General features: G+C 48.1%; 1 protein-coding gene across 1 annotated transcript in view; it reads left to right on the forward strand.

Moving 5' to 3' along the window:
- Positions 1-11395: 11395 nt before the first annotated feature.
- The window catches only part of LOC141051032 (uncharacterized), a 36859-nt gene continuing 28326 nt past the window's right edge, over positions 11396-19928 (forward strand). Inside the window, exon 1 of the mRNA XM_073547830.1 lies at positions 11396-11504. The gene's annotated coding sequence lies outside the window, so the exon portion shown is untranslated. The remainder of the gene's footprint in view (positions 11505-19928) is intronic.

The raw sequence follows: 19928 nt of genomic DNA on the forward strand, positions 1-19928 counted from the left end.
TAATAATCTTTATTTAGCGCTAACATATTCTGCAGCGCTTTACAGTTTGCACACATTTTCATGACTGTCCCTGATGGGGCTCACAATCTAAATTCAGCATGTCTTTGGAATGTGGGAGGAAATCGGAGTACCCGGTGGAAACCCACGCAAACACAGGGAGAACATACAAACTCCTTGCAGATGTTGTCATTGGTGGGATCCGAACCCAGGACTCCAGAGCTGCAAGGGTGCAGTGCTAACCACTGAGCCACTGTGCTGGAGTTCTGTTGCTGAACAGACCTACCCCATGTCTTGGGACGTTTGGTTGCTGCCCATCCCCCAAGCCGCATGGTCCGCCTGATACCGACTGAACACATATGAGTGTTACTTTCTGTTCTTTTATCCACTTTGTTTTATATTTGCATTTGTACATATTTAATGTCTCATCTTTATAGCAACTTTTATCTGTATAATCACTGCCCTTTTGGGAATAAATCGTAAAATTATCAGTTTGTCTCCTTGCTCTAAGAAATGAACTATGCGCCTCTTTTAGATAATCGCTACTGATTTCAGGGGTTTGCCACAGACCCTCTTAATTTAACTTTGTGAATTTAGAAAAGCGTGGATGGTGGCAGCGTGGTGTGTGCAATTGATTAGGCTAGTTGGCAGGACAGAAGGGTCTTATATTGCTAAAGGGGGCAGCGGCCACAGCATTGATAATTCCCTTACTGCGGTAGCCTAATTGTCCGTGCACAACAAGCAGCCCGTCCGACTAATTATCCTAGGTGCAGTTCCCTGACTGACCTGAGGGTAAGGGGGCGCTGGAGAGCTGCGAGTTCCAAAGTGGAACTGAGAAAGTGGGATATACATAAATCCCCGCAGTTCTTGGAAGGTTGTTAGCAGTGGTGGGGCATCCAAAATAACCCCCCTGCGGTAAATTGTTAGAGCAAGGTTAGCTTGCTGCATTTTTGTCACATGATGCCAGTGGTGGGATAACTAAGATAAGCCCCCACTGTGCCTGTGATAGCCGTGTGCCGGCAGTGTGTCGCGTCCCTCCGTCCGCTGATGCACCCGTATCAGTGGTGGGATTGTGACATATTGGTGACACAGGGTCCGCTGTCCCTCGCGTTTTGGTGGCAGCGGGACCCCCGTTCGTCACATTACAATTCAATGAGAGAAAACTGGTTCCGGCGGCAGATTTTGCCAGATCCGGATTTTCTAAAAATATTCGGATCCTGCCTGTCGGAAAAAACCTGATGTGGGAAAGTAGCCTAAGGGTTAGGCAAAAAATTCCTGTTGAATATGGTCAATTTTTTCTTTGAAATAACTGGCCAGATTGTAAGCGCTGAGGTCAGTGGTGGGAACCTGTATTCTTGGATTGAGGAGAGAATGAAAAGTTTTAAAGAATCGTTTAGGATTGTTGGCTAGTGCGGTGATAAGGGTGTTGAAGTAGGTTTGTTTAGAGAAATGAAGGGCGAGGTTGTATATTTTAAGCATAAACTTATAATGGATGAAATCTTCTGCCAGACTGGATTTTCTCCACAGATGTTTGGTGCACTTGGAGCACCGCAGGAGAAAACGTGTTTGCAGCATGTGCCAGGGTTGCTGACGACTGTGCAGAGTTGTTCTTTGTGTAAGAGGTGCAGCTTTAACCAGTGCAACTTTGTAGTGGTTTTATTATAATATTTAAATGCAGAGTCAGGATATGAGCGAACACGTGCTATGTGGGACATATATAACCCATGTGACCCACAGGAAAGGGGGGCACACACTTAACACAGACACCAGATGGACATCAGGTTGTACAACGCTGAACAGCTGATATCCATGCTATTGACACAGACAGACCATTCAGGATCCCAGGAAAGATGGGGAACAAGCATTGATGTGGAAAAATGGACAATCTCATCGTAACTATTTCACCAATTTTAGTTTTGCTGCAATGATGCTTTTTGGTGGACAATCCAAGAAACCACTACAGTTTTTATAAGAAACATTGTGACATTTTCTTTAGAGTATCCCATCTGGTAAAGAGACCTGAATAAATAACTTATACAAAATAAGTATATTTAACACTTACCTGTCTCCTCACCTGTCCCACTGCCATGTTTAACTGCCCTGGCACTTTGAAAAGTATGGCACTTGGATAAATCTGCACAAATGCCACCTGTATAAAATAAACTGATTTCCCAGATATTTTACAAAGTTTCTTCTCTTATATTGTATATTCATTTATGGAAACTGCTTAGATGCAATGGTTTCTACTGATTGCTGCATCTAAGTAGTTAAAGATACACTCCTCCTATCAAAATTGTTATTCTTTTAATATATGGAAATCAACATATTATATAACACTGTGTACTTACAATTGCTCATTTTGCCTTTTTACCAGCTGAAGTTATGCCTGCACACATCGGCCGAAGCTGTGCACCATAAGGGGGTGTCGTCACTGTCTCTTGCACATTAGAATATGACGTGTGCATGATACCGTCCGAGGCTGTGCACCATCAGGAGGTGTCGTCACTGTCTCTTTCACATTAGAATATGACGTGTGCATGATACCGTCCGAGGCTGTGCACCATCAGGAGGTGTCGTCACAGTCTCTCCTACATTAGAATATGATGTTTGCATAACACTGGCCGAGGCTGTGCGTCACCATCTCTCCTACATTAGAATATGACGAATGCAAGATACCGGCCAAGGCTGTGCATCATCAGGAGGTGTCATCACCATCTCTCTTACATTAGTATATGACATGTGCATGGTACCAGCCGAGGCTGTGCACCATCAGTTGGTGTCGTCACCATCTCTTCCACCTTAGAATGTGACGTGTGCATGATACTTGCAGAGGCTGTGCACCATCAGGAGGTGTCAACATCTCTCATACATTAGAATATGACGTGTGCATTATACCGGCCGAGGCTGTGCACCATCAGGAGTAATCATCACCTTCTCTCCTACATTAGAATATGACGTGTGCATGATACCGGCCGAGGCTGTGCACCATTAGTAGGTGTTGTCATCATCTCTCCTACATTAGTATATGACGTGTAGATGATACCGGCCACGGCTGTGCACCATCAGGAGGTTTTGTCACCATCTCTCCGACATTAGCATATGACGTGTGCATGTTACCGGCCGAGGCTGTGTGCCATCAGGAGGTGTCGTCACCGTCTTTCCTTCATTAGAATATGACGTGTGCATGATACCAGCCAAGGCTGTGCACCATCAGGAGATGTCGTCACCGTCTCTCCTACATTAGAATATGACGTGTGCATGATATCGGCCAAGGCTGTGCACAATCAGGAGGTGTTGTCACCATCTCTCCTTCATTAGAATATGGCGTGTGCATTATAACATCGGAGGCTGTGCACCATCAGGAGGCGTAATCACTATCTCTCCTACATTAGAATATTATGTGTACATGATACCAGCCAAGGCTGTGCACCATCAGGAGGTGTTGTCACCGTCTCTTCTACATTAGGATATGACGTGTGCATGATATCGGCCAAGGCTGTACACAATCAGGAGGTGTTGTCACCGTCTCTCCTTCATTAGAATATGGTGTGTGCATGATAACATCGGAGGCTGTGCACCATCAGGAGGCGTCATCACTATCTCTCCTACACTAGAATATGACGTTTGCATGATACCAGCCAAGGCTGTGCACCATCAGGAGGTGTCGTCACCATCTCTCCTACATTAGGATATGACGTGTGCATGATATTGGCCAAGGCTGTGCACAATCAGGAGGTGTCGTCACCGTCTCTCCTACATTAAAATGTGACTTATGCATGATACTGGCCGAGGCTGTGCACCATCAGGAGGTGTTGTAACCATCTCTCGTACATTAGAATATGACGTGTGCATGATACTGGCCGAGGCTGTGCACCATCAAAAGGTGTCGTCACCGTCTCTCGTGCATTAGTATTTGATGTGTGAATGGCAGTGGCCGAGTGTTATGAATGAGTCACCGTAGGAGGCAAAAGCAGAAATACAAGCTAAGTCCAGAAAACCAGAGAAGTTGGCAACTATCAGATTGCAGACCCCTGAACCTATCAACACAACTAGCAGTAGCCGTGGGGGGTTCCTACGAAGCCCTAGACCCCTCGATCACAGCCGGAGAATTACATAGGCCTAAAGAAAGGGGAAATCTAAACTGCCCCAGAGCAGACCCCAAAGCAATAGGTAGCCCCCAACATATAATGACGGTGAAGCAAGATGAAAATACTAACACAGACAGAAAGATAGACTGAGCAAAGACGGGGCCCAAAACTACCTAGATAGGAAAGGACAGGAAGGCTGCTGTCTGCAATCTGCCAAAACCCTATCAAAGACATAAGCCAACAGCTGATATGAAAAAGGCCCTGAAGCAGCTAGGCTTCAAAAACTAAATCAGCACTCAGGTATTTTCAGAAGACAGAGCTAAATGAATTCAGCACACCCCAGCAGGGAATGGCAGAAATCCAGAAAAACAAAGCAAAACAAAGTCAAAGCACCAAAGCAAAAGGCCGAGCAGCAAACTTAGCTTTAGAGGAGCAGGAATTCAGACTGGTCTCCAAGGATCCCACAGAGAAATCACCCGCAGGGCAGAAGGGCGTCGGCAGCCTTATATCCAGTCAGTAACTCCACTCAGCCAGTCATCATAATCAGCCTCAGGTGTTTGATAATCAGGCTCACTACCTTTCTTTACCAGAAGAGGGAGTTCCTCGGGCCTCAGTAATGAAGGGGAAAATGAACTCACAACAGTACCTCCCCCTTGAGGAGGGGTCACCGAACCCTAAACTATGCCACCAGGGCGATCAGGGTGAGCCCGATGAAAGGCACGCACCAATTTTTTGGCATGAATATCAGAGGCAGAGACCCAGGAATTATCCTCCTGACCATAACCCTTCCACTTAACCAAATACTGGAGTCTCCGTCTAGCCAGACGGGAATCCAGTACTTTCTCTACCTCATATTCCATGTTACCTTCAACCAATACAGGGTCTGGAGGTGCCACCCCCGGAACAACAGGTTCAACAAACCTCTTCAACAAAGATTTATGGAACACATTATGGATTTTAAATGTGACAGGAAAAGCCAAACGAAAAGAGACCGGATTAATAATCTCCACAATCTTGTAAGGTCCAATAAATCTAGGCTTAAACTTAGGAGAAGCCACCTTCATAGCAATATTTTTTGATGATAACCACACCATATCACCAACCTTAAACTGGGGACCAATGGTCCTATGTCGGTTGGAAAACCGCTGGGCCTTTTCCTGGGAGAGAGATAACTTATCCACCACTTGGTCCCAGATCTGGTGCATTCTCTCCACCACAGTGTCAACACCTGGGCAGGCAGAGGGCTCCACCTGCCCTGAAGAAAATCGAGGATGAAACCCAAAGTTACAAAAAAAAGGTGACATCAAAGTGGCAGAACTAGCTCTATTATTTAAAGCAAATTCAGCCAAGGGCAAAAATGAAACCCAATCATCCTGATCAGCAGAAATAAAACATCTCAAATATGACTCCAAGGTCTGGTTTGTTCTCTCTGTCTGCCCATTGGTCTGAGGGTCAAAAGCAGAGGAGAAGGACAACTGAATTCCCAGCCTGGAACAGAAAGTTCTCCAAAATCTAGACACAAACTGGACTCCTCTGTCAGATACAATGTTCTCAGGAATCCCGTGCAAACGAACCACCTGTTGTAAAAACAGGGGCACCAACTCAGAGGAAGACGGCAACTTAGGGAGTGGTACAAGATGAACCATCTTAGAGAACCTATCACAAATCACCCAAATAACAGTCATCCTCTGAAAGACAGGCATATCAGAGATGAAATCCATTGAAATATGGGTCCATGGCCTCTTGGGGACAGGCAAAGGCATCAACAACCCACTAGAGCGAGAACACGATTTAGACCGGGAGCACGTTCCACAGGACTGCACAAAATTCCTGACATCACGACACAAGGAGGGCCACCAAAAAAACCGACTCACCAGATCTCTAGTACCAAAAATACCTGGATGACCAGCCAAAGCAAAGCAATGAACTTCAGACATCACTCTCTTCTTCCACTGGTCAGGAACATACAACTTTCCACTGGGACAACGCTCAGGTTTGTCCTCCTGGAACTCTTCCAGAGCACGTCTCAAATCGGGCGAGATGGCAGAAAGAACTACCCCTTCGCCTAAGATGGTAGCAGGCTTGGTCACCACAGGAGAATCAGCAAAGAAGCTCCTAGAGAGGGCGTCTGCCTTGACATTCTTTGTTCCAGGAAGAAACCACAAAATCAAAACGTGTAAAAAAACAAGGCCCACCTAGCCTGTCTAGGGTTCAAGCGCTTAGCCGACTCTAGGTAAATCAAATTCTTGTGGTCAGTGAGGACCACGACTTGATGCTTAGCTCCCTCCAACCAATGTCTCCACTCCTCAAATGCCCATTTCATGGCCAACATTTCCCTATTGGGCAGAAATCCAGAAAAACAAAGCAAAACAAAGTCAAAGCACCAAAGCAAAAGGCCGAGCAGCAAACTTAGCTTTAGAGGAGCAGGAATTCAGATTGGTCTCCAAGGATCCCACAGAGAAATCACCCGCAGGGCAGAAGGGCGTCGGCAGCCTTATATCCAGTCAGTAACTCCACTCAGCCAGTCATCATAATCAGCCTCAGGTGTTTGATAATCAGGCTCACTACCTTTCTTTACCAGAAGAGGGAGTTCCTCGGGCCTCAGTAATGAAGGGGAAAATGAACTCACAACAGCCGAGGCTGTGCGCCATCAGGAGATGTCGTCACTGTCTCTCGCACATTAGAATATGTCGTGTACATGAAACCGGCCAAGGCTGTGCACCATCAGGAGGTGTTGTCACCATCTTTCCTACAGTAGAATATGATGTGTGCATGATACTGGCCGAGGCTGTGCACCATCAGGAGGTGTCATCACCATCTCCTACATTAGAATATAACATGTGCATGATACCGGCCGAGGCTATGCGCCATCAGGAGGTGTCCTCACCATCTCTCCTACATTAGAATATGATGTGTGCATGATACCAGCCGAGGCTGTGCACTATCAGGAGGTGTCAACTCCGTCTCTCCTACATTAAAATTTGACGTGTGTACGATACCGGCCGAGGCTGTGCACTGTTATGAGTTCATTTTCTCCCTCACCTCTGATGTCTGATGAACTCCCTCTGCTGGTGAAAGGAGGTAGTGAAATTGATCTGGATAGGAAGAACCTGTCATCTGAACAGGTGGAGTGTGTTTGGATATCCGGAATTTCTGAGTGGATATAAGGCAGCCGACGTCCTGCAGGGTTGCTGGTGATCCTTTCTGCTCTGAGCTCTGGCATCCAGTTTAGTTCTTGTCTACTAAAAGCTAAGTTTTTGCTCTGCTATTTTTCCATGAGATTTTGTCTGTTTACTTAGTGTTTGTGTTCAGCCTGCCCTGGTTGGGACGGGCTGAACTCCATTTTTGTCTCTGATCAGTTGATCTCTTTGCTCTGTCTTCAGAATATACCTGAGTGCTGATATAGTGATTTTGAAGTCTAGTGACTTCAGGGCCTTTTCTATCAGACGTGTTGGACATTATTTTTGGCAGGGTTTTTTGCGTGATTGCAGCCAGCATCTTTTCTGTCCTTTCCTATCTAGTTAGTTGGGCCCCATCATTTGCTCAGCCTATCTTTCTGTCTGTGTTTGTGTTTTCATCTGTTTTTCACCGACAATACATGTTGGGGGCTGTTTATTGCTTTGGGGTCTGCTCTGGGGCAGTTTAGATTTCCCCTTTCTTTCTTTAGGCTTATTTAGCTCTCCGGCTGTGACGAGGGGTCTAGGCCAGCGTAGGAACCCCCCACAGCTACTGTTAGTTGTGGTGAATAGGATCAGGGGTCCGCAATCCGCTAGCTACCAACCTCTCCGGTTTTCTGGACTTAACTTGTGTTTTTGTTTTTTCCTCCTCCGGTGACTCATTCATAACAGTGCACCTTCAGGAGGTGTTGTCACTGTCTCTCCTACATTAGAATATGATGTGTGCATGATACCAGCAGAGGCTGTGCACCATCAGGAGGTGTCACCTCCATCTCTCCTACATTAGAACATGACGTGTGCACGATACCGGCCGAGGCTGTGCACCATCAGGAAGTGTTGTCACCGTCTCTCCTACATTAGTATATGACGTGTGCACGATACCGGCCGAGGCTGTGCACCATAAGGAGGTGTCGTCACCATCTCTCACACATTAGTATACGGCGTGTACATACCGGCCGAGGCTGTGCACCATCAGGAGGTGTCGTCACCGTCTCTCGTACAATAGACTATGACATGTGCATGATACCGGCCGAGGCTGTGCACCATCAGGAGGTGTCGTCACATCTCTCCTACATTAGTATATGGCATGTACATACCAGCCGAAGCTGTGCACCATCAGGAGGTGTCATCCCCGTCTCTCCTACATTAGTATATGACGTGTGCATGATACCGGACAATCGTGCAGGTGACATTATAGGAACAGTTCAGCTCTGCAGCCAGAGAGGCACCATTAACAATCTTCCTGATGGAGAGAAATAGAAACTTTGACAGGTGAAGTAGAGAAAATAGGAGACATTTTAGGCCCGTCAATTTTACCTCAGAAATGAGTTGGTCTCCAAAAAAGAAACATCCATTCTGGGAATTTGCTGCAAAAGTTATAAGACTACTAACGTCCTACAAAATAACAGGACAGAGCAATGGGGGTGTAAGAGGAAAACTGGTTATGTCAAGGGGGGCACAATATACACACGGCTTCGCTCCGTACACTCCATACAGACATGGCTCTGCTCCGTACACCCTGTACACACGCGACTCCGCTTCGTTCACCTCATACACAAAGGGCTCAGGACATTCAATGGGAATGTAATGCCGCCACATAGATGTCCGGTAACTGGTAATAATGGCCTCAGTTGAGGAGTTTATTTGTCTCCAAGCAGTGAAATCACACATTACATTCCACACATCAAACTGTGTAGGAAATGAGGCGCGAGGTAATTGTGCCCGTAATGAGGGCAAATAATGCTGAAAACGCGACCGAGATTCCGTGCAAGTAGGAGACCAGGAGAGACTTCTACCAAGATGTCTCAAATCTGTAAGAGAGAGTGCACCGGACCCCGGACCTGAGCTCAGGGCAGAGAAATGGAGGTGTTAGGCTATGTGCACACGCTGCGGATTCACCCGTGGATTTGTATCTATGGATCCACAGGTAAAACCGCAGCTAAAATGACAATGGAATAGGTGTGTGACGAGCGTCAGCTTACGCTGAGTCGTTTTTCTTGAATGAGAGGACCCTCTGGGCCGTGGCACCCACCCACCTAGGGCGAGCTGACCTAGTGAGGAACCACCCCCTATACAGGGAGTGTCAGGGGCAGGACCAAGGGGGTGAGCCACTACGGCTGCTGGACCAGACAGCCGGCTCAGGAAGCAAGACAAGACGAGACAAGGCATTAGTTCAAGTAAACTTCATTCAAAAACACTTCAGGGTACAACAGATGCAAAGGTGAACACACAGAGTGCATAAAGCAAGATGCGTGCAAGGGCACGCTGAGGTCCAAGGCATGAGGAACTCTTCAAGGTAAAACAGATGCAAAACGTGAACACACAGAATCCATATAACAAGGTGCGTGCCAGGGCACGCCAAAGTCCAAGGCAGGGTGCGAGGAATCGGACTCCGGAAGGCTGGCAAGGGCTGACAGGGTCCAGGCATCAGAGTGTAGACATCTGGCTCCAGACCTCCGGCAGTAGTCAGCTGGCTTCAGGAATCCGGCAGACAAACTAGGAGACAAAACAGGGTGCGTGCAAGGAGACACGCCAGGATCAGATTCACAGAACGGAGACCTGCGCATGCCAAGGGGCATGCCAGGGACGGGTACAAGGACGGAGGCCTGCGCGTGCGAGGGCACGCAAGGGAGGAGCACAAGGACGGTGGCCTGCGCGTGTGAGGGCATGCCAGGGACGGGTTCAATGGCATCGGAATCCGGGGTGCTGGCATCGACCGACAGGGTCCAGGAATCAGGGTACGGACATCAGCTCCGGACATCAGGCCGCAGTCATCTAGGTCCGGACCTCTGGCAGCGGTCGGCTGGTTACGGAATCCGGCAGGCAAACTAGGGTTCAGAGCAGAGCAAAAGAGGCAAAAGGCTTTGTGCAAGAGTAGCACGAAAAGGCACAGTGCGAGAACCAGCGTGCGTGCAAGGGAGCATGGAGACCACAGCTGGGCGCACCTGCAGGTGGTACCGACGATGGCATAAGCAGTCGGGTACGACAAGAGGCGTTACCGCTGTGGCCACGCAGCCGGAAACCACTATAGCACTGGACAGCGGGCACGGCTGAGGCACACAGGCGAGCACGGCTAGAGGCGGCACGGCTGAGGCACACCAGGCAGGCACAGGCGACCAGGCACGTGCACGGAGGCACGGAGCCACAAGGCAGGGCTAGGCAAAGATACAGGACAGAGACGCGTGCATACAGCACGGCAAAGCCTAGTACGAAAAGTGCAAGAGCGCATGAAGTATCAGAGACAAGGCATAGAGTCGTAGACAGGACCCTGCGCATGCAAAGGACATGCCAGGGGCAAAGTACAAGGCGAGGCCTGCGCGTACCGAGGGGCATGCCAGGGACAGAGCACAGAACGGAGGCCTGCACGTGTAGACAGACACGTCAGGGACAGGGACAGAGTCTAGCAGCAGAGCGTAGGCAGAAGCCCAGAGCCGGGCCAAGGGAGATCCTTGGGACTAGACAGGGTACAGAGCGGAGGCCTGCACGTGTAGACAGACATGTCAGGGACAGAGCACAGAACGGAGGCCTGCACGTGTAGACAGACACGACAGGGTACAGAGTGAGGCCTGCACATGTAAAGACACGCCAGCGACAGGGACAGAGCAAAACATAACAAGGAAACATAGCAAGGACAAACAGAGCACGGAGGACAACACGAGACAAAGCACAAGACAAGAGTCGGAATACGAGCACGGAGCGTGTGCAGAGATGCACGACAGAGCAGAGTGCAAGGGCACAGAATAGAGGAAGCAACCCTACAGACCAAGCAGCCATGCAGAGAAGCAACACAAAACTCAAGCCCTGAGCATAGGAAGGGGCGGTCTGATATAGGGCGTAGCACCACCACTTCCGGGTCAGGACCAGGGAAGAGCTTCCAGTTCAGCTCCTCTAGGATCACAGAGCGCGGTCACATGATCAGGGCTTCAGACCTGCAGAGACAATTGCAGAACCAGACAGTGCAGGATCCTAGGATAGGTCACATGATCAGGGTTTCAGACATGCAGAAACTACTGCAGAACCGGACAGCGCAGGATCCTAGGAAAGGTCACATGATCAGGGTTTCTAGACATGCAGAGACGATTGCAGAATCAGACAGTGGAGGATCCTAGGAAAGGTCACATGATCAGGGTTTCAGATATGCAGAGACGAATGCAGAACCAGCCTATGCTGGAACATAGGAAGGACACATGATCAGGGATTCTAGAGCAGAAATGCAGGCATCCTGCAGCTCAACAGACATGAGGTGAGTGTGCACACTGCTCTAGGGAACATGAAGGATAGCAGACACGAGATGCGCTCCAGGGGTTCTTGAGGCAAAACAGACATGGCGGACATGACAGACATGGCGGACATGACAGTGTAGCAAACCGCAGCAGAATCCGCAGAAAGAATTGACATGTCAATTCTTTCTGCGGATTCGAAACCGCAGCTTTTCCGCAGTTGAAAATCCGCAGCATGTGCAGAGCAGAATGTAAATCACATAGACTTACATTGTACTGTACACTGTCTGCCGAACTGCTGCGGATCCGCAGAGGCCAAATCCGCAGCGGATCCACAGCAGAATCCGCAGCGTGTGCACATAGCCTAAGAGGGAAACAGGGGGGATGGCTCCACTCTGCACGTCGTACACACACAGCTCCGCTCCGTACAGCTCGTACACACTGCACCACTCCGTACACCTCGTACACACACGGCTCCGCTCTGTACACCTCATACACACGCGGCTCCGCTCCGTACACCTCGTACACACACGGCTCCGCTCCGCACACCTCGTACACACGCGGCTCTGCTCCGTACAGCTCGTACACACTGCACCACTCCGTACACCTCGTACACACACGGCTCTGCTCTGTACACAATTCGTACACACACAGCTCTGCTCTGTACACCTCGTACACACACGGCTCTGCTCCGTACACCTTGTACACACACGGCTCTGCTCTGTACACCTCGTACACACACGGCTCTGCTCCGTACACTTCGCACACACACAGCTCCGCTCCGTACACCTCGTACACACGCGGCTCCGCTCCATACACCTCGTACACACTGCACCACTCCGTACATCTCATACACACACGGCTCTGCTCTGTACACCTCGTACACACACGGCTCTGCTCTGTACACCTCGTACACACACTGCACCACTCCGTACACCTCGTACACACACGGCTCTGCTCTGTACACAATTTGTACACACACAGCTCTGCTCTGTTCACCTCGTACACACACTGTTCTGCTCCGTACACCTTGTACACAAACGGCTCTGCTCTGTACACCTCGTACACACACGGCTCTGCTCCGTACACTTCGCACACACACAGCTCCGCTCCGTACACCTCGTACACACACGGCTCCGCTCCATATACCCCGTACACACACGGCTCCGCTCCGTACACCTCGTACACACGCGGCTCCGCTCCGTACACCGCGTACACACGCGGCTCCGCTCCGTACACCTCATACACACGCAGCTCTGCTCCGTACACCTCGTACACACACGGCTCCGCTCCGTACACCTCGTACACACGCGGCTCCGCTCCGTACACCTCGTACACACGCGGCTCCACTCCGCACACCTCGTACACACACGGCTCCTTTCCGTACACACACGGCTCCGCTCCGTATACCCCGTACACACACGGCTCCGCTCCGTACACCTCGTACACACGCGGCTCTGCTCCGTACACCTCGTACACACGCGGCTCCGCTCCGTACACCTCATACACACGCAGCTCTGCTCCGTACACCTCGTACACACACGGCTCCGCTCCGTACACCTCGTACACACACGGCTCTGCTCCGTACACCTCGTACACACGCGGCTCTGCTCCGTACACCTCGTACACACGCGGCTCCGCTTCGTACACCTCGTACACACGCGGCTCCGCTCCGTACACCTCGTACACACGCGGCTCCGCTTCGTACACCTCGTACACACGCGGCTCCGCTCCATACACCTCGTACACACGCGGCTCTGCTCCGTACACCTCGTACACACGCGGCTCCGCTCCGTACACCTCGTACACACGCGGCTCCGCTTCGTACACCTCGTACACACGCGGCTCCGCTCCGTACACCTCGTACACACGCGGCTCCGCTTCGTACACCTCGTACACACGCGGCTCCGCTCCATACACCTCGTACACACGCGGCTCTGCTCCGTACACCTCGTACACACGCGGCTCCGCTCCGTACACCTCGTACACACGCGGCTCCGCTTCGTACACCTCGTACACACGCGGCTCCGCTCCATACACCTCGTACACACGCGGCTCTGCTCCGTACACCTCGTACACACGCGGCTCCGCTCCGTACACCTCGTACACACGCGGCTCCGCTCCGTACACCTCGTACACACGCGGCTCCGCTCCGTACACACGTGGCTCCGCTCCGTACACCCCGTACACACGCGGCTCCGCTCCGTACACCTCGTACACACGCGGCTCCGCTCCGTACACCTCGTACACACGCGGCTCCGCTCTGTACACACGTGGCTCCGCTCCGTACACCCCGTACACACACGGCTCCGCTCCGTACACCTCGTACACACACGGCTCTGCTACATCCCCCCTGTAAACCCCTCCTGACCCCACACAGAAACTTCCCCTCATCCAGCACCATGACAACCAGCACAGCACAGTCCTGCATACACTGAGGCCCCTGATCATGTGACCCCTGACTCCTCCCCTCCTGTGACCTCATCCCAGGTCCTGTGCGCACAGAGCAGCCATATATGTGGAGTGCGGCTCTGCAGGTGGAGGTAGGTGCTGGAGATTCCCCATTACTGGGGGGGGGCAGTAACCCCTTCACTGCTGAGACTATTTAGGTGCTTTTCTGTTGCCATTTCAGGCTATGTGCCCACGGTGCGTGTTAAAACGCACACTGAAAACCGGACTCCTTCCCAGAAATCGCGTGTTTTTACCGCGATTCTGTTCGCGATTTTGCCGCGATTTTCTCAAGCACTTTCCAAGCGATTTGAAGCATCGCTTGGAAAGTGATTGACAGGTTGGTCACACTCGTCAAACATAGCCACATGCGGGAAGTAAGCGATTCTCATGCATTCCTATGGGTGCGGAATCGCTGCAATTATTTGCGATTCCGCACAAAAGAATGACATGCTGCGATTTTTTCCGCAATGCGATTCCGCCGCGGAAAAAAGCGCAGCATTAGCACAGCATGTGCGGAATGCCATAGGAATGCATGGGGGGCGTTCTGTACACGATTATTAAACGTTTTCGCAGCGTTTTCGCACCGAAAATCGCGGCAAAAACGCTTAAAAATCGCATCGTGGGCACACAGCCTTATAAGACTTAGGCTGTGTGCCCACGTTGCGTTTTTTAAGCGTTTCCGCCACGTTTTTGCTTTGGCGGAAACGCTTACAAAATGCCAATAAAACGCATTCCCATGCAATCCTATGGGATTCCGCAATTGCTGTGCTCATGCTGCAGATTTTCCCGCTGCAGAATCGCATAGCGGTAAAATCCGCAGCAAGTCCATTATTTCTGCGGAATCGCGGAGATTCCGCCACCATAGGATTGCATTGAAACGCTCACTTTATGCATGTGGCTATGCCCACCATGCGTGAAGTGAGTGCTTCATGTGAGGATGGTACCCAGGGTCTGGAGGAGAGGAGACTCTCTATGCCCTGGGTACCATATTCCTGCTAAAAATAATAATAGTAAAAAAATATGGATATACTTACCCTCCGGCGGCCCCCGGAATCTTCCTGGCCCTCATGGCGCTGCCAGCAACTTCCGTTCCCAGGGATGCATTGCGCGAATGACCTCTGACGACGTAGCGGTCTCGCGTGATGCTACGTTATCAGATGTCATTGTCTCAAGGCATCCCTGGGAACGGAAGTTGCCGCGTGCGCCGCTGAGGGCCAAGAGGATTCTGGGGGCCGACAGAGGGTAAGTATATCTCTATTTTTTATTTTTTTTAATTATTTTTAACATTCTATCTTTTACTATTGAAGCTGCATAGGCCGCATCAATAGTAAAAAGTTGGTCACACTTGTCAAGCGCTATGTTTGTGTGTGACCAGCCTGGCAATCACTTTTCCAAGTGATGCTACAAACCGCTTGGATAAGCGCAAGCGTTCTGCAAGCTAAAAATGCTTGCAAAGCGCTTGTGTTTTGCGGGAAAATGCATGCGAATTCCGCATGCGTTTTACCCACGGCGGGTAAAAAAAGTGGAACTCTTATATAGAATCATTACAAACAAAGTGATCTATTTCAAGAGTTTATCTATGTTAATGTTGATGATTATGGCTTACAGCCCATGAAAAGTAGATTTATTTGTGTTATGCCATTCAATATACTAAATACTACACCTATTAGTCTTGGAATAGTAATTCTTTTGTTACATGATATAATTGAAATTAGTTTTTTTCTTTGTATGTTTTATATCCCAGTCTGTGTTAAATACCGAAATGTTGTTCTATTGGGATTGTTCCACTGAAATAATTTTTTATTTTTGATACTAATCAAGTGTGCCTGATTTTCTTTCTTATGATTGGGACAGGTACCCTTTTTCTGTGCACCAGCAATTGAATGGAGTGACGTGTAATTCTGTTAATTATATTGCTAAAGAAGCTGTCTGTTCACAGAGTGCTGTATCCAAGCATATTAATGGGAAGTTGAGTGGAAGGAAAAAGTTTGGTAGAAAAAGGTGCACAAGCAACCGGGATAACTGCAGCCTTGAAAAGATTGTTAAGAAAAGGCCATTCAAAAAATTGGGGGAGATTCACAAAGAGTGGACTGCTGCTGGAGCCATTGCTTCAAGAGCCACCACACACAGAGGTATCCAGGACATGGGCTACAAGTGTCACATTCCTTGTGTCAAGCCACTCATGACCAATAGACAACGCCAGAAGCGTCTTACCTGGGCCAGGGAGAAAAAGAAATGGACTGCTGCTCAGTAGTTCAAGGTGTTTACATTTCATTTGGAAATCAAGGTCCCATAGTCTGGAGGAAGAGTGGAGAGGCCACAATCCAAGCTGCTTGAGTTCTAGTGTGAAGCTTCCACAATCAGTGATGGTTTGGGGAGCCATGTCATCTGCTGGTGTAGGTCCACTGTGTTTTATCAAGACCAAAGTCAGCGCAGCCGTCTACCAGGATATTTTAGAGCACTTCATGCTTCCCTCTACCAACAAGCTTTTTGGAAATGGAAATTTAGTTCTCCAGCAGGACTGGTTCCTGTACACACTGCCAAAAGTTCCAATACCTGGTTTAAATACCACAGTATTGCTGTGCGTGATTGGCCAGGAAACTCGACTGTCCTTAACCCCATAGAGAATCTATGGGGTATTGTCAAGAGGATGATGAGAGACACCAGACCCAACAATGCAGACGAGCTGAAGGCTGCTATCAAAGCATCCTGGGCTTCCATAACACCTCAGCAGTGCCACAGGCTGATCGCCTCCATGCCACGTCGCATTGATGCAATAATTGATGCAAAAGGAGCCCCGACCATGTATTGGGTGCATTTACTGGACATACATATCAGTAGAGCAATGGTAAATCCAACCTATTAATTGATATCAGCGACGTGGATTAAGATATAACTTTTAATAATACTTTTTTAAAAATATCAAATATTCATAAAGTGCAAGGTGCTCAAAAACAAACAATGCAGAATAAGCTAGTGAAGTGTACACAATAAAAAAGTTTGGTCCAAAATGCTATAGCAAAGAGCCTCTATCTTTAAAGGGAATCTGTCACCGGAAGTTGCAGGCCTATGTAAATGGCCTGGGTCCGGTCCGATGGGCGGTGTTTCTTTCTTTTTCTCCACCCCATCCGTAGCCCCTGTCCGTGCTCTTCTCTGGTATTCTCTATCATTCGTGCGTGCGCAAAGCAATCTTGCTTCGCGCACACGCAGTATGCTTTGCCCAACTGCGGGCAAAGTCGAAAATCATTACTGCGCATGCGCTGGTACACTATGTCCCGGAACACAGTGTAATACTAATGGGACATAGTGTACCGGCACATGCGCAGTAATGATTTTCGACTTTGCCCGCAGTTGGGCAAAGCATACTGCGTGTGCGCGAAGCAAGATTGCTTTGCGCACGCACGAATGATGGAGAAGAATACCGGAGAAGAGCGCGGACGGGGGCCACGGATAGGGTGGAGAAAAAAGAAGAAACACCACCCATCGGACCGGACCCAGGCCATTTACATAGGCCTGCAACTTCCGGTGACAGATTCCCTTTAAGGCTCATACAATGACAGCAAAATTGATCTTTATCCAAAATAATGCCCAGTATCACATGCTACAGTATAGCCACCAGGCCTGTGTCAGCTTCACAATGCTGCATTAACCAACAACCACAACATTTCAAACTAGAGGGACTATTTTTACAATTGTTGCCCAATCACATCGTTGCTCTGGTACTATATATGCAACCTGACCAGTACAGCAGACCCTAATGCATCAAAGTACCGTAGTCTGCACACCAGCCTAGAAAAAACCCTTACCCCCTTACTCATGAATAAATCTGGAGGTTCTTACAATAAAAGGGTTAAATTAGACAGCAAATTCTCAAAGGTGTCACCAAGGAGAAGCATTATAAAGCACTCATTTGTCCTCACTTTAATGTGAACACCTTATTGACCCTCTCTCAGCATGACCCAAAACTAGGCATACTCATGTAATGGAATGGTCTCACCATGTGGAAGGAGCTTAGTCATTCTGACCCTTCATCCATATTCACCGGTGGACACTTTACCCCCTTCTCCTGACGTGTGTCGTTATGACTCATCAGTGGAGTACCATGGGGCCAATATACCATGTAATTAGAGTAAACGTTCTGAGAGGTAGCTTGCCATCATGCCGGTTATACTGTAGCATTGTGATACTGGGCATTATTTTGGATAAAGATCCATTTTTGTGTCATTGTATGAGCCTTAAAGATAAGGGCTCTTTGTTATAGCATTTTGGACCAAACTTTTTTATTTTGTACACTTCACTAGCTTATTCTGCCTTGTTTGTTTTTGAGCACCTTGCACTTTATGAATATTTGATATTTTTAAGAAAGTACTATTAAGTTATATCTTAATCCAAGTCGCTGATACATTTCAGTAGGCCAACATTTCGGATTTTAAAATTATTTTTCAAGCTGGTGTAATAAGTTATTCTAATTTACTGAGATAATGACTTTTGGGTTTTCACTGGCTGTAAGCCATGATCATCAACATTAACAGAAATAATCACTTGAAATAGATCACTCTGTGTGTAATGACTCTATATAATATATGAGTTTCACTTATTGTATTGAAGAACTGAAATAAATTAACTTTTTGATGATATTCTAATTTAGTGAGAAGCACTTTTTATATGTCTATATCAATGTGAATGAGCTCCAATACCTCTCTAACGAATATTAATTTTCATAATTAGATAAATATATTAATATTTTACAATGAGCATTACAACTAAGTCTATTATTATTATTATTATTATTTATTTTTAATTGTTTTTTTCTTATTTGCATATTCACTAATATTATTTTTCCAATATTTTCATGATATTTTTTTTTGATAATACTATAACAATCAATTATACAAAAGGGAGGCTACTTAAGTCTCCATTACAACTATATTTTCCTATATGTTGGACCTCAAATCTATTCCCACAATAAAATAAGAAGAAATTAGATATCCACCCACATGGTATATAGCTCCATGAAGATATACTCAACACATCTGGGATGACTAGAAAAATAATATACCAAAAAAAAAAATATTCAGGAAGGAAAATCCAGATAAACCAAATTACATAATGCGATTGATCTCATAATCTTTATTGAGACCATTTGGAGACAAAGTATTCAGGGTGAAGATCCAAGAAGCCTGTCTACCGAGGAGAATTTTTTGATATTTCTTCCTCTCCTGGGGACATTAATCTGCTCGAACAACTGATAAATTTAGGTTGTGCCACAGAATGTAATTTCTCTTTGAAGATAGGAGGGGTATAGTAACATCACTAGTGATGAGCGAGCCTGCTCACCACTACTCTGTACTCGCCCGAGCTTCTCACTGCTCGAGATGCTCAGAGTTCGCCGAGTATTTCTGGGGTTGCTCGGCGGGAGCGCAGGTCCCCTTGATGTTTGTCTGGCGCTCTTTAGAGAGCCAATGAACATGTGGAAATTGTCTGCCACATACTGTAATGCTGCAGCCATGTTGGTTGGGGCCTTACAGTGATTGGCTGGCCGCACATCATCATCAGGTCTATATCAGACCTGGCACCGCCATGCTCGTCACAGTCTACTCCGGAATCATGCAGTGTAGGGAGAGGTGCTGCTGAACTAGAAGATTTGCTTGTTGCTTAGTTAGTGTAGGTATACCACAATATATTATACATATATCCATCTCAACCAACAGTCCGTCTGAGGACTAATCCAGCTGCATAGATATTAGTGCTAGGCAGGCAGGTAGTATGTGGCATACTTAAGTGCATATAGCACTCCCACCATGCCGAGTGCCCGGAGACAACTGATCCCACACTTGGACACTCCGAAGAGCTGTTCACTTTTCCATTTATAGATTTGTTCCTCTCGCCCGGTCCACTTAAAGAGGGGCAAGAGGAGATCGCATGTAGCGATGTCCAAATATTTGAGCAATATAATATAGAAAAAACCTCGGCACACAATATTCAATGAATCAAAA

Source organism: Dendrobates tinctorius, unplaced genomic scaffold (assembly GCF_039654945.1).
Source record: "Dendrobates tinctorius isolate UK_male_01 unplaced genomic scaffold, ASM3965494v1 ptg000155l, whole genome shotgun sequence".
Taxonomy (NCBI): domain Eukaryota; kingdom Metazoa; phylum Chordata; class Amphibia; order Anura; family Dendrobatidae; genus Dendrobates; species Dendrobates tinctorius.